At 41.7% G+C, this 12,979-nt stretch overlaps 13 pseudogenes; all 13 read right to left on the bottom strand.

Moving 5' to 3' along the window:
• Nucleotides 1-552: 552 nt before the first annotated feature.
• LOC137112819 (5S ribosomal RNA) lies at nt 553-671 on the bottom strand (annotated as a pseudogene).
• An 857-nt stretch (nt 672-1,528) lies between these two features.
• On the bottom strand, nt 1,529-1,647 carry LOC137113030 (5S ribosomal RNA; annotated as a pseudogene).
• Nucleotides 1,648-2,504: 857 nt separating this feature from the next.
• On the bottom strand, nt 2,505-2,623 carry LOC137112666 (5S ribosomal RNA; annotated as a pseudogene).
• An 867-nt stretch (nt 2,624-3,490) lies between these two features.
• LOC137112510 (5S ribosomal RNA) lies at nt 3,491-3,609 on the bottom strand (annotated as a pseudogene).
• An 857-nt stretch (nt 3,610-4,466) lies between these two features.
• LOC137113029 (5S ribosomal RNA) lies at nt 4,467-4,585 on the bottom strand (annotated as a pseudogene).
• Nucleotides 4,586-5,442: 857 nt separating this feature from the next.
• Nucleotides 5,443-5,561, bottom strand: LOC137112655 (5S ribosomal RNA; annotated as a pseudogene).
• An 866-nt stretch (nt 5,562-6,427) lies between these two features.
• On the bottom strand, nt 6,428-6,546 carry LOC137112661 (5S ribosomal RNA; annotated as a pseudogene).
• An 857-nt stretch (nt 6,547-7,403) lies between these two features.
• LOC137112644 (5S ribosomal RNA) lies at nt 7,404-7,522 on the bottom strand (annotated as a pseudogene).
• Nucleotides 7,523-8,389: 867 nt separating this feature from the next.
• LOC137112684 (5S ribosomal RNA) lies at nt 8,390-8,508 on the bottom strand (annotated as a pseudogene).
• Nucleotides 8,509-9,365: 857 nt separating this feature from the next.
• Nucleotides 9,366-9,484, bottom strand: LOC137112632 (5S ribosomal RNA; annotated as a pseudogene).
• An 867-nt stretch (nt 9,485-10,351) lies between these two features.
• On the bottom strand, nt 10,352-10,470 carry LOC137112621 (5S ribosomal RNA; annotated as a pseudogene).
• Nucleotides 10,471-11,337: 867 nt separating this feature from the next.
• On the bottom strand, nt 11,338-11,456 carry LOC137113028 (5S ribosomal RNA; annotated as a pseudogene).
• Nucleotides 11,457-12,313: 857 nt separating this feature from the next.
• On the bottom strand, nt 12,314-12,432 carry LOC137113027 (5S ribosomal RNA; annotated as a pseudogene).
• Between the last annotated feature and the right edge of the window lie 547 nt (nt 12,433-12,979).

The following is a 12,979-nucleotide window of genomic DNA, read 5'->3' as shown; positions in this document are numbered from 1 at the left end:
CCCACAGAAAGTGCTAGCTAGCCTGATAGAAATAAACAAACCAAAAGACAGTCGCTAACCCTAACTCCCTAATGTGAAAACAAGAGAAAACAATCAAAAGAAAATGGCTGTTCACCCCTACAGATTTAATACGAATTACAAAATATACAATTTATAAACAAAACCACGGCACAAAACCTAACAATTCAAAAATGCTAAATAAGGTTTGGAAACCAAGAACAGCAAACAGGTGTTACTGCCAGAAAGAGCCTCGCTAGCTGTTGGGAACCGTACTTTTAAAACTCCAGGAAGTGTAGGATGGACCAATCAGCTTCCTGTACTGCCCCTCAATCCGGCCAATCAGGCAGGGCACCTATAAGAACGAGAAAATAAAAACAACACATATGGCCAGGACCGTAACATGGTCTACTAGTAATGTAGCACGATGGTTGAAAAACCAATAAAGTAGCAAAACAGCAATGAAAGAACAAAATTTGATGAAAATATAGAACAATTTCTATGAATAAATAGGCAGTAACACCAGCTTGTGCTGCCCGTAAACCCAAGCAAAAAAGCTTACAGCACCTGGTATTCCCAGGTGGTCTTCCTACCAAGTACTAACCAGGCCCGGCTCTATTTGGCTGCCGAGATCGGACGAGATCGGGCGCTTAGAGAGCGGTGTGGCCGTAAGCTGCATTTGACATCATCAACAGCTCTTAAAAACACTGGAGAAGCAGAATGCATGACACTTGCTAAGAAGAAGACAAATGTGGCAAAGTACAAAGTACTATAACTGTACTGGTCTGTTACGCCCCTGTCCAGGGGGTCAGGGTGCAACATACAAAGATAAATTAGCATGTTCCCTCTCCGATCCCCAAACCAAAATCCAGGATCGAGATGTTCCAACAGAATGATATTTATTTTAAACGAAAGAAAGTGTCAAACAAAACATGACACTACAACTCAGGGCGAACCAAGGCCAACATAATAAACAAAATAAGCCATTTCCCACAGAAAGTGCTAGCTAGCCTGATAGAAATAAACAAACCAAAAGACAGTCGCTAACCCTAACTCCCTAATGTGAAAACAGTCCAAAGAAAATGGCTGTTCACCCCTACAGATTTAATACTATTTACAAAATATACAATTTATAAACAAAACCACGGCACAAAACCTAACAATTCAAAAATGCTAAATAAGGTTTGGAAACCAAGAACAGCAAACAGGTGCTGCTGCCAGAAAGAGCCTCGCTAGCTGTTGGGAACCGTACTTTTAAAACTCCAGGAAGTGTAGGATGGACCAATCAGCTTCCTGTACTGCCCCTCAATCCGGCCAATCAGGCAGGGCACCTATAAGAACAACATATCAAAAACAACACATATGGCCAGGACCGTAACATGGTCTACTAGTAATGAAGCACGATGGTTGACAAACCAATAAAGTAGCAAAACAGTAATGAAAGAACAAAATTTGATGAAAATATAGAACAATTTCTATGAATAAATAGGCAGTAACACCAGCTTGTGCTGCCCGTAAACCCAAGCAAAAAAGCTTACAGCACCTGGTATTCCCACGCGGTCTTCCTACCAAGTACTAACCAGGCCCGGCTCTATTTGGCTGCCGAGATCGGACGAGATCGGGCGCTTAGAGAGCGGTGTGGCCGTAAGCTGCATTTGACATCATCAACAGCTCTTAAAAACGTTGGAGAAGCAGAATGCATGAAACTTGCTAAGACGAAGATAAATGTGGCAAAGTACAAAGTACTATAACTGTACTGGTCTGTTACGCCCCTGTCCAGGGGGTCAGGGTGCAACATACAAAGATAAATTAGCATGTTCCCTCTCCGATCCCCAAACCAAAATCCAGGATCGAGATGTTCCAACAGAATGATATTTATTTTAAACGAAAGAAAGTGTCAAACAAAACATGACACTACAACTCAGGGCGAACCAAGGCCAACATAATAAACAAAATAAGCCATTTCCCACAGAAAGTGCTAGCTAGCCTGATAGAAATAAACAAACCAAAACACAGTCGCTAACCCTAACTCCCTAATGTGAAAACAGTCCAAAGAAAATGGCTGTTCACCCCTACAGATTTAATACTATTTACAAAATATACAATTTATAAACAAAACCACGGCATAAAACCTAACAATTCAAAAATGCTAAATAAAGTTTGGAAACCAAGAACAGCAAACAGGTGCTGCTGCCAGAAAGAGCCTCGCTAGCTGTTGGGAACCGTACTTTTAAAACTCCAGGAAGTGTAGGATGGACCAATCAGCTTCCTGTACTGCCCCCCAATCCGGCCAATCAGGCAGGGCACCTATAAGAACAACAAAATAAAAACAACACATATGGCCAGGACCGTAACATGGTCTACTAGTAATGAAGCACGATGGTTGAAAAACCAATAAAGTAGCAAAACAGCAATGAAAGAACAAAATTTGATGAAAATAAAGAACAATTTCTATGAATAAATAGGCAGTAACACCAGCTTGTGCTGCCCGTAAACCCAAGCAAAAAAGCTTACAGCACCTGGTATTCCCAGGCGGTCTTCCTACCAAGTACTAACCAGGCCCGGCTCTATTTGGCTGCCGAGATCGGACGAGATCGGGCGCTTAGAGAGCGGTGTGGCCGTAAGCTGCATTTGACATCATCAACAGCTCTTAAAAACGCTGGAGAAGCAGAATGCATGACACTTGCTAAGAAGAAGATAAATGTGGCAAAGTACAAAGTACTATAACTGTACTGGTCTGTTACGCCCCTGTCCAGGGGGTCAGGGTGCAACATACAAAGATAAATTAGCATGTTCCCTCTCCGATCCCCAAACCAAAATCCAGGACCGAGATGTTCCAACAGAATGATATTTATTTTAAACGAAAGAAAGTGTCAAACAAAACATGACACTACAACTCAGGGCGAACCAAGGCCAACATAATAAACAAAATAAGCCATTTCCCACAGAAAGTGCTAGCTAGCCTGATAGAAATAAACAAACCAAAAGACAGTCGCTAACCCTAACTCCCTAATGTGAAAACAAGAGAAAACAATCAAAAGAAAATGGCTGTTCACCCCTACAGATTTAATACGAATTACAAAATATACAATTTATAAACAAAACCACGGCACAAAACCTAACAATTCAAAAATGCTAAATAAGGTTTGGAAACCAAGAACAGCAAACAGGTGTTACTGCCAGAAAGAGCCTCGCTAGCTGTTGGGAACCGTACTTTTAAAACTCCAGGAAGTGTAGGATGGACCAATCAGCTTCCTGTACTGCCCCTCAATCCGGCCAATCAGGCAGGGCACCTATAAGAACGAGAAAATAAAAACAACACATATGGCCACGACCGTAACATGGTCTACTAGTAATGAAGCACGATGGTTGAAAAACCAATAAAGTAGCAAAACAGCAATGAAAGAACAAAATTTGATGAAAATATAGAACAATTTCTATGAATAAATAGGCAGTAACACCAGCTTGTGCTGCCCGTAAACCCAAGCAAAAAAGCTTACAGCACCTGGTATTCCCAGGTGGTCTTCCTACCAAGTACTAACCAGGCCCGGCTCTATTTGGCTGCCGAGATCGGACGAGATTGGGCGCTTAGAGAGCGGTGTGGCCGTAAGCTGCATTTGACATCATCAACAGCTCTTAAAAACACTGGAGAAGCAGAATGCATGACACTTGCTAAGAAGAAGACAAATGTGGCAAAGTACAAAGTACTATAACTGTACTGGTCTGTTACGCCCCTGTCCAGGGGGTCAGGGTGCAACATACAAAGATAAATTAGCATGTTCCCTCTCCGATCCCCAAACCAAAATCCAGGATCGAGATGTTCCAACAGAATGATATTTATTTTAAACGAAAGAAAGTGTCAAACAAAACATGACACTACAACTCAGGGCGAACCAAGGCCAACATAATAAACAAAATAAGCCATTTCCCACAGAAAGTGCTAGCTAGCCTGATAGAAATAAACAAACCAAAAGACAGTCGCTAACCCTAACTCCCTAATGTGAAAACAGTCCAAAGAAAATGGCTGTTCACCCCTACAGATTTAATACTATTTACAAAATATACAATTTATAAACAAAACCACGGCACAAAACCTAACAATTCAAAAATGCTAAATAAGGTTTGGAAACCAAGAACAGCAAACAGGTGCTGCTGCCAGAAAGAGCTTCGCTAGCTGTTGGGAACCGTACTTTTAAAACTCCAGGAAGTGTAGGATGGACCAATCAGCTTCCTGTACTGCCCCTCAATCCGGCCAATCAGGCAGGGCACCTATAAGAACAACATATCAAAAACAACACATATGGCCAGGACCGTAACATGGTCTACTAGTAATGAAGCACGATGGTTGACAAACCAATAAAGTAGCAAAACAGTAATGAAAGAACAAAATTTGATGAAAATATAGAACAATTTCTATGAATAAATAGGCAGTAACACCAGCTTGTGCTGCCCGTAAACCCAAGCAAAAAAGCTTACAGCACCTGGTATTCCCACGCGGTCTTCCTACCAAGTACTAACCAGGCCCGGCTCTATTTGGCTGCCGAGATCGGACGAGATCGGGCGCTTAGAGAGCGGTGTGGCCGTAAGCTGCGTTTGACATCATCAACAGCTCTTAAAAACGTTGGAGAAGCAGAATGCATGAAACTTGCTAAGACGAAGATAAATGTGGCAAAGTACAAAGTACTATAACTGTACTGGTCTGTTACGCCCCTGTCCAGGGGGTCAGGGTGCAACATACAAAGATAAATTAGCATGTTCCCTCTCCGATCCCCAAACCAAAATCCAGGATCGAGATGTTCCAACAGAATGATATTTATTTTAAACGAAAGAAAGTGTCAAACAAAACATGACACTACAACTCAGGGCGAACCAAGGCCAACATAATAAACAAAATAAGCCATTTCCCACAGAAAGTGCTAGCTAGCCTGATAGAAATAAACAAACCAAAACACAGTCGCTAACCCTAACTCCCTAATGTGAAAACAGTCCAAAGAAAATGGCTGTTCACCCCTACAGATTTAATACTATTTACAAAATATACAATTTATAAACAAAACCACGGCATAAAACCTAACAATTCAAAAATGCTAAATAAAGTTTGGAAACCAAGAACAGCAAACAGGTGCTGCTGCCAGAAAGAGCCTCGCTAGCTGTTGGGAACCGTACTTTTAAAACTCCAGGAAGTGTAGGATGGACCAATCAGCTTCCTGTACTGCCCCCCAATCCGGCCAATCAGGCAGGGCACCTATAAGAACAACAAAATAAAAACAACACATATGGCCAGGACCGTAACATGGTCTACTAGTAATGAAGCACGATGGTTGAAAAACCAATAAAGTAGCAAAACAGCAATGAAAGAACAAAATTTGATGAAAATAAAGAACAATTTCTATGAATAAATAGGCAGTAACACCAGCTTGTGCTGCCCGTAAACCCAAGCAAAAAAGCTTACAGCACCTGGTATTCCCAGGCGGTCTTCCTACCAAGTACTAACCAGGCCCGGCTCTATTTGGCTGCCGAGATCGGACGAGATCGGGCGCTTAGAGAGCGGTGTGGCCGTAAGCTGCATTTGATATCATCAACAGCTCTTAAAAACGCTGGAGAAGCAGAATGCATGACACTTGCTAAGACGAAGATAAATGTGGCAAAGTACAAAGTACTATAACTGTACTGGTCTGTTACGCCCCTGTCTAGGGGGTCAGGGTGCAACATACAAAGATAAATTAGCATGTTCCCTCTCCGATCCCCAAACCAAAATCCAGGACCGAGATGTTCCAACAGAATGATATTTATTTTAAACGAAAGAAAGTGTCAAACAAAACATGACACTACAACTCAGGGCGAACCAAGGCCAACATAATAAACAAAATAAGCCATTTCCCACAGAAAGTGCTAGCTAGCCTGATAGAAATAAACAAACCAAAAGACAGTCGCTAACCCTAACTCCCTAATGTGAAAACAAGAGAAAACAATCAAAAGAAAATGGCTGTTCACCCCTACAGATTTAATACGAATTACAAAATATACAATTTATAAACAAAACCACGGCACAAAACCTAACAATTCAAAAATGCTAAATAAGGTTTGAAACCAAGAACAGCAAACAGGTGTTACTGCCAGAAAGAGCCTCGCTAGCTGTTGGGAACCGTACTTTTAAAACTCCAGGAAGTGTAGGATGGACCAATCAGCTTCCTGTACTGCCCCTCAATCCGGCCAATCAGGCAGGGCACCTATAAGAACGAGAAAATAAAAACAACACATATGGCCAGGACCGTAACATGGTCTACTAGTAATGAAGCACGATGGTTGAAAAACCAATAAAGTAGCAAAACAGCAATGAAAGAACAAAATTTGATGAAAATATAGAACAATTTCTATGAATAAATAGGCAGTAACACCAGCTTGTGCTGCCCGTAAACCCAAGCAAAAAAGCTTACAGCACCTGGTATTCCCAGGTGGTCTTCCTACCAAGTACTAACCAGGCCCGGCTCTATTTGGCTGCCGAGATCGGACGAGATTGGGCGCTTAGAGAGCTGTGTGGCCGTAAGCTGCATTTGACATCATCAACAGCTCTTAAAAACACTGGAGAAGCAGAATGCATGACACTTGCTAAGAAGAAGACAAATGTGGCAAAGTACAAAGTACTATAACTGTACTGGTCTGTTACGCCCCTGTCCAGGGGGTCAGGGTGCAACATACAAAGATAAATTAGCATGTTCCCTCTCCGATCCCCAAACCAAAATCCAGGATCGAGATGTTCCAACAGAATGATATTCATTTTAAACGAAAGAAAGTGTCAAACAAAACATGACACTACAACTCAGGGCGAACCAAGGCCAACATAATAAACAAAATAAGCCATTTCCCACAGAAAGTGCTAGCTAGCCTGATAGAAATAAACAAACCAAAAGACAGTCGCTAACCCTAACTCCCTAATGTGAAAACAGTCCAAAGAAAATGGCTGTTCACCCCTACAGATTTAATACTATTTACAAAATATACAATTTATAAACAAAACCACGGCACAAAACCTAACAATTCAAAAATGCTAAATAAGGTTTGGAAACCAAGAACAGCAAACAGGTGCTGCTGCCAGAAAGAGCCTCGCTAGCTGTTGGGAACCGTACTTTTAAAACTCCAGGAAGTGTAGGATGGACCAATCAGCTTCCTGTACTGCCCCTCAATCCGGCCAATCAGGCAGGGCACCTATAAGAACAACATATCAAAAACAACACATATGGCCAGGACCGTAACATGGTCTACTAGTAATGAAGCACGATGGTTGAAAAACCAATAAAGTAGCAAAACAGCAATGAAAGAACAAAATTTGATGAAAATATAGAACAATTTCTATGAATAAATAGGCAGTAACACCAGCTTGTGCTGCCCGTAAACCCAAGCAAAAAAGCTTACAGCACCTGGTATTCCCAGGCGGTCTTCCTACCAAGTACTAACCAGGCCCGGCTCTATTTGGCTGCCGAGATCGGACGAGATCGGGCGCTTAGAGAGCGGTGTGGCCGTAAGCTGCATTTGACATCATCAACAGCTCTTAAAAACGCTGGAGAAGCAGAATGCATGACACTTGCTAAGAAGAAGATAAATGTGGCAAAGTACAAAGTACTATAACTGTACTGGTCTGTTACGCCCCTGTCCAGGGGGTCAGGGTGCAACATACAAAGATAAATTAGCATGTTCCCTCTCCGATCCCCAAACCAAAATCCAGGATCGAGATGTTCCAACAGAATGATATTTATTTTAAACGAAAGAAAGTGTCAAACAAAACATGACACTACAACTCAGGGCGAACCAAGGCCAACATAATAAACAAAATAAGCCATTTCCCACAGAAAGTGCTAGCTAGCCTGATAGAAATAAACAAACCAAAACACAGTCGCTAACCCTAACTCCCTAATGTGAAAACAAGAGAAAACAATCAAAAGAAAATGGCTGTTCACCCCTACAGATTTAATACGAATTACAAAATATACAATTTATAAACAAAACCACGGCACAAAACCTAACAATTCAAAAATGCTAAATAAGGTTTGGAAACCAAGAACAGCAAACAGGTGTTACTGCCAGAAAGAGCCTCGCTAGCTGTTGGGAACCGTACTTTTAAAACTCCAGGAAGTGTAGGATGGACCAATCAGCTTCCTGTACTGCCCCTCAATCCGGCCAATCAGGCAGGGCACCTATAAGAACGAGAAAATAAAAACAACACATATGGCCAGGACCGTAACATGGTCTACTAGTAATGAAGCACGATGGTTGAAAAACCAATAAAGTAGCAAAACAGCAATGAAAGAACAAAATTTGATGAAAATATAGAACAATTTCTATGAATAAATAGGCAGTAACACCAGCTTGTGCTGCCCGTAAACCCAAGCAAAAAAGCTTACAGCACCTGGTACTCCCAGGTGGTCTTCCTACCAAGTACTAACCAGGCCCGGCTCTATTTGGCTGCCGAGATCGGACGAGATTGGGCACTTAGAGAGCTGTGTGGCCGTAAGCTGCATTTGACATCATCAACAGCTCTTAAAAACACTGGAGAAGCAGAATGCATGACACTTGCTAAGAAGAAGACAAATGTGGCAAAGTACAAAGTACTATAACTGTACTGGTCTGTTACGCCCCTGTCCAGGGGGTCAGGGTGCAACATACAAAGATAAATTAGCATGTTCCCTCTCCGATCCCCAAACCAAAATCCAGGATCGAGATGTTCCAACAGAATGATATTCATTTTAAACGAAAGAAAGTGTCAAACAAAACATGACACTACAACTCAGGGCGAACCAAGGCCAACATAATAAACAAAATAAGCCATTTCCCACAGAAAGTGCTAGCTAGCCTGATAGAAATAAACAAACCAAAAGACAGTCGCTAACCCTAACTCCCTAATGTGAAAACAGTCCAAAGAAAATGGCTGTTCACCCCTACAGATTTAATACTATTTACAAAATATACAATTTATAAACAAAACCACGGCACAAAACCTAACAATTCAAAAATGCTAAATAAGGTTTGGAAACCAAGAACAGCAAACAGGTGCTGCTGCCAGAAAGAGCCTCGCTAGCTGTTGGGAACCGTACTTTTAAAACTCCAGGAAGTGTAGGATGGACCAATCAGCTTCCTGTACTGCCCCTCAATCCGGCCAATCAGGCAGGGCACCTATAAGAACAACATATCAAAAACAACACATATGGCCAGGACCGTAACATGGTCTACTAGTAATGAAGCACGATGGTTGAAAAACCAATAAAGTAGCAAAACAGCAATGAAAGAACAAAATTTGATGAAAATATAGAACAATTTCTATGAATAAATAGGCAGTAACACCAGCTTGTGCTGCCCGTAAACCCAAGCAAAAAAGCTTACAGCACCTGGTATTCCCAGGCGGTCTTCCTACCAAGTACTAACCAGGCCCGGCTCTATTTGGCTGCCGAGATCGGACGAGATCGGGCGCTTAGAGAGCGGTGTGGCCGTAAGCTGCATTTGACATCATCAACAGCTCTTAAAAACGCTGGAGAAGCAGAATGCATGACACTTGCTAAGAAGAAGATAAATGTGGCAAAGTACAAAGTACTATAACTGTACTGGTCTGTTACGCCCCTGTCCAGGGGGTCAGGGTGCAACATACAAAGATAAATTAGCATGTTCCCTCTCCGATCCCCAAACCAAAATCCAGGACCGAGATGTTCCAACAGAATGATATTTATTTTAAACGAAAGAAAGTGTCAAACAAAACATGACACTACAACTCAGGGCGAACCAAGGCCAACATAATAAACAAAATAAGCCATTTCCCACAGAAAGTGCTAGCTAGCCTGATAGAAATAAACAAACCAAAAGACAGTCGCTAACCCTAACTCCCTAATGTGAAAACAAGAGAAAACAATCAAAAGAAAATGGCTGTTCACCCCTACAGATTTAATACGAATTACAAAATATACAATTTATAAACAAAACCACGGCACAAAACCTAACAATTCAAAAATGCTAAATAAGGTTTGGAAACCAAGAACAGCAAACAGGTGCTGCTGCCAGAAAAAGCCTCGCTAGCTGTTGGGAACCGTACTTTTAAAACTCCAGGAAGTGTAGGATGGACCAATCAGCTTCCTGTACTGCCCCTCAATCCGGCCAATCAGGCAGGGCACCTATAAGAACGAGAAAATAAAAACAACACATATGGCCAGGACCGTAACATGGTCTACTAGTAATGAAGCACGATGGTTGAAAAACCAATAAAGTAGCAAAACAGCAATGAAAGAACAAAATTTGATGAAAATATAGAACAATTTCTATGAATAAATAGGCAGTAACACCAGCTTGTGCTGCCCGTAAACCCAAGCAAAAAAGCTTACAGCACCTGGTATTCCCAGGCGGTCTTCCTACCAAGTACTAACCAGGCCCGGCTCTATTTGGCTGCCGAGATCGGACGAGATCGGGCGCTTAGAGAGCGGTGTGGCCGTAAGCTGCATTTGACATCATCAACAGCTCTTAAAAACGCTGGAGAAGCAGATTGCATGACACTTGCTAAGAAGAAGATAAATGTGGCAAAGTACAAAGTACTATAACTGTACTGGTCTGTTACGCCCCTGTCCAGGGGGTCAGGGTGCAACATACAAAGATAAATTAGCATGTTCCCTCTCCGATCCCCAAACCAAAATCCAGGATCGAGATGTTCCAACAGAATGATATTTATTTTAAACGAAAGAAAGTGTCAAACAAAACATGACACTACAACTCAGGGCGAACCAAGGCCAACATAATAAACAAAATAAGCCATTTCCCACAGAAAGTGCTAGCTAGCCTGATAGAAATAAACAAACCAAAAGACAGTCGCTAACCCTAACTCCCTAATGTGAAAACAAGAGAAAACAATCAAAAGAAAATGGCTGTTCACCCCTACAGATTTAATACGAATTACAAAATATACAATTTATAAACAAAACCACGGCACAAAACCTAAGAATTCAAAAATGCTAAATAAGGTTTGGAAACCAAGAATAGCAAACAGGTGCTGCTGCCAGAAAGAGCCTCGCTAGCTGTTGGGAACCGTACTTTTAAAACTCAAGGAAGTGTAGGATGGACCAATCAGCTTCCTGTACTGCCCCTCAATCCGGCCAATCAGGCAGGGCACCTATAAGAACGAGAAAATAAAAACAACACATATGGCCAGGACCGTAACATGGTCTACTAGTAATGAAGCACGATGGTTGACAAACCAATAAAGTAGCAAAACAGCAATGAAAGAACAAAATTTGATGAAAATATAGAACAATTTCTATGAATAAATAGGCAGTAACACCAGCTTGTGCTGCCCGTAAACCCAAGCAAAAAAGCTTACAGCACCTGGTATTCCCACGCGGTCTTCCTACCAAGTACTAACCAGGCCCGGCTCTATTTGGCTGCCGAGATCGGACGAGATCGGGCGCTTAGAGAGCGGTGTGGCCGTAAGCTGCATTTGACATCATCAACAGCTCTTAAAAACGCTGGAGAAGCAGAATGCATGACACTTGCTAAGAAGAAGATAAATGTGGCAAAGTACAAAGTACTATAACTGTACTGGTCTGTTACGCCCCTGTCCAGGGGGTCAGGGTGCAACATACAAAGATAAATTAGCATGTTCCCTCTCCGATCCCCAAACCAAAATCCAGGATCGAGATGTTCCAACAGAATGATATTCATTTTAAACGAAAGAAAGTGTCAAACAAAACATGACACTACAACTCAGGGCGAACCAAGGCCAACATAATAAACAAAATAAGCCATTTCCCACAGAAAGTGCTAGCTAGCCTGATAGAAATAAACAAACCAAAAGACAGTCGCTAACCCTAACTCCCTAATGTGAAAACAGTCCAAAGAAAATGGCTGTTCACCCCTACAGATTTAATACTATTTACAAAATATACAATTTATAAACAAAACCACGGCACAAAACCTAACAATTCAAAAATGCTAAATAAGGTTTGGAAACCAAGAACAGCAAACAGGTGTTACTGCCAGAAAGAGCCTCGCTAGCTGTTGGGAACCGTACTTTTAAAACTCCAGGAAGTGTAGGATGGACCAATCAGCTTCCTGTACTGCCCCTCAATCCGGCCAATCAGGCAGGGCACCTATAAGAACAACATATCAAAAACAACACATATGGCCAGGACCGTAACATGGTCTACTAGTAATGAAGCACGATGGTTGACAAACCAATAAAGTAGCAAAACAGTAATGAAAGAACAAAATTTGATGAAAATATAGAACAATTTCTATGAATAAATAGGCAGTAACACCAGCTTGTGCTGCCCGTAAACCCAAGCAAAAAAGCTTACAGCACCTGGTATTCCCACGCGGTCTTCCTACCAAGTACTAACCAGGCCCGGCTCTATTTGGCTGCCGAGATCGGACGAGATCGGGCGCTTAGAGAGCGGTGTGGCCGTAAGCTGCATTTGACATCATCAACAGCTCTTAAAAACGTTGGAGAAGCAGAATGCATGAAACTTGCTAAGACGAAGATAAATGTGGCAAAGTACAAAGTACTATAACTGTACTGGTCTGTTACGCCCCTGTCCAGGGGGTCAGGGTGCAACATACAAAGATAAATTAGCATGTTCCCTCTCCGATCCCCAAACCAAAATCCAGGATCGAGATGTTCCAACAGAATGATATTTATTTTAAACGAAAGAAAGTGTCAAACAAAACATGACACTACAACTCAGGGCAAACCAAGGCCAACATAATAAACAAAATAAGCCATTTCCCACAGAAAGTGCTAGCTAGCCTGATAGAAATAAACAATCCAAAAGACAGTCGCTAACCCTAACTCCCTAATGTGAAAACAAGAGAAAACAATCAAAAGAAAATGGCTGTTCACCCCTACAGATTTAATACGAATTACAAAATATACAATTTATAAACAAAACCACGGCAAAAAACCTAACAAATCAAAAATGCTAAATAAGGTTTGGAAACCAAGAACAGCAAACAGGTG

Source organism: Channa argus, unplaced genomic scaffold (assembly GCF_033026475.1).
Source record: "Channa argus isolate prfri unplaced genomic scaffold, Channa argus male v1.0 Contig014, whole genome shotgun sequence".
Taxonomy (NCBI): Eukaryota; Metazoa; Chordata; class Actinopteri; order Anabantiformes; family Channidae; genus Channa; species Channa argus.
Note: the sequence above shows the minus strand (reverse complement) of the source record. Positions and strands in the feature narration are given on the sequence as shown.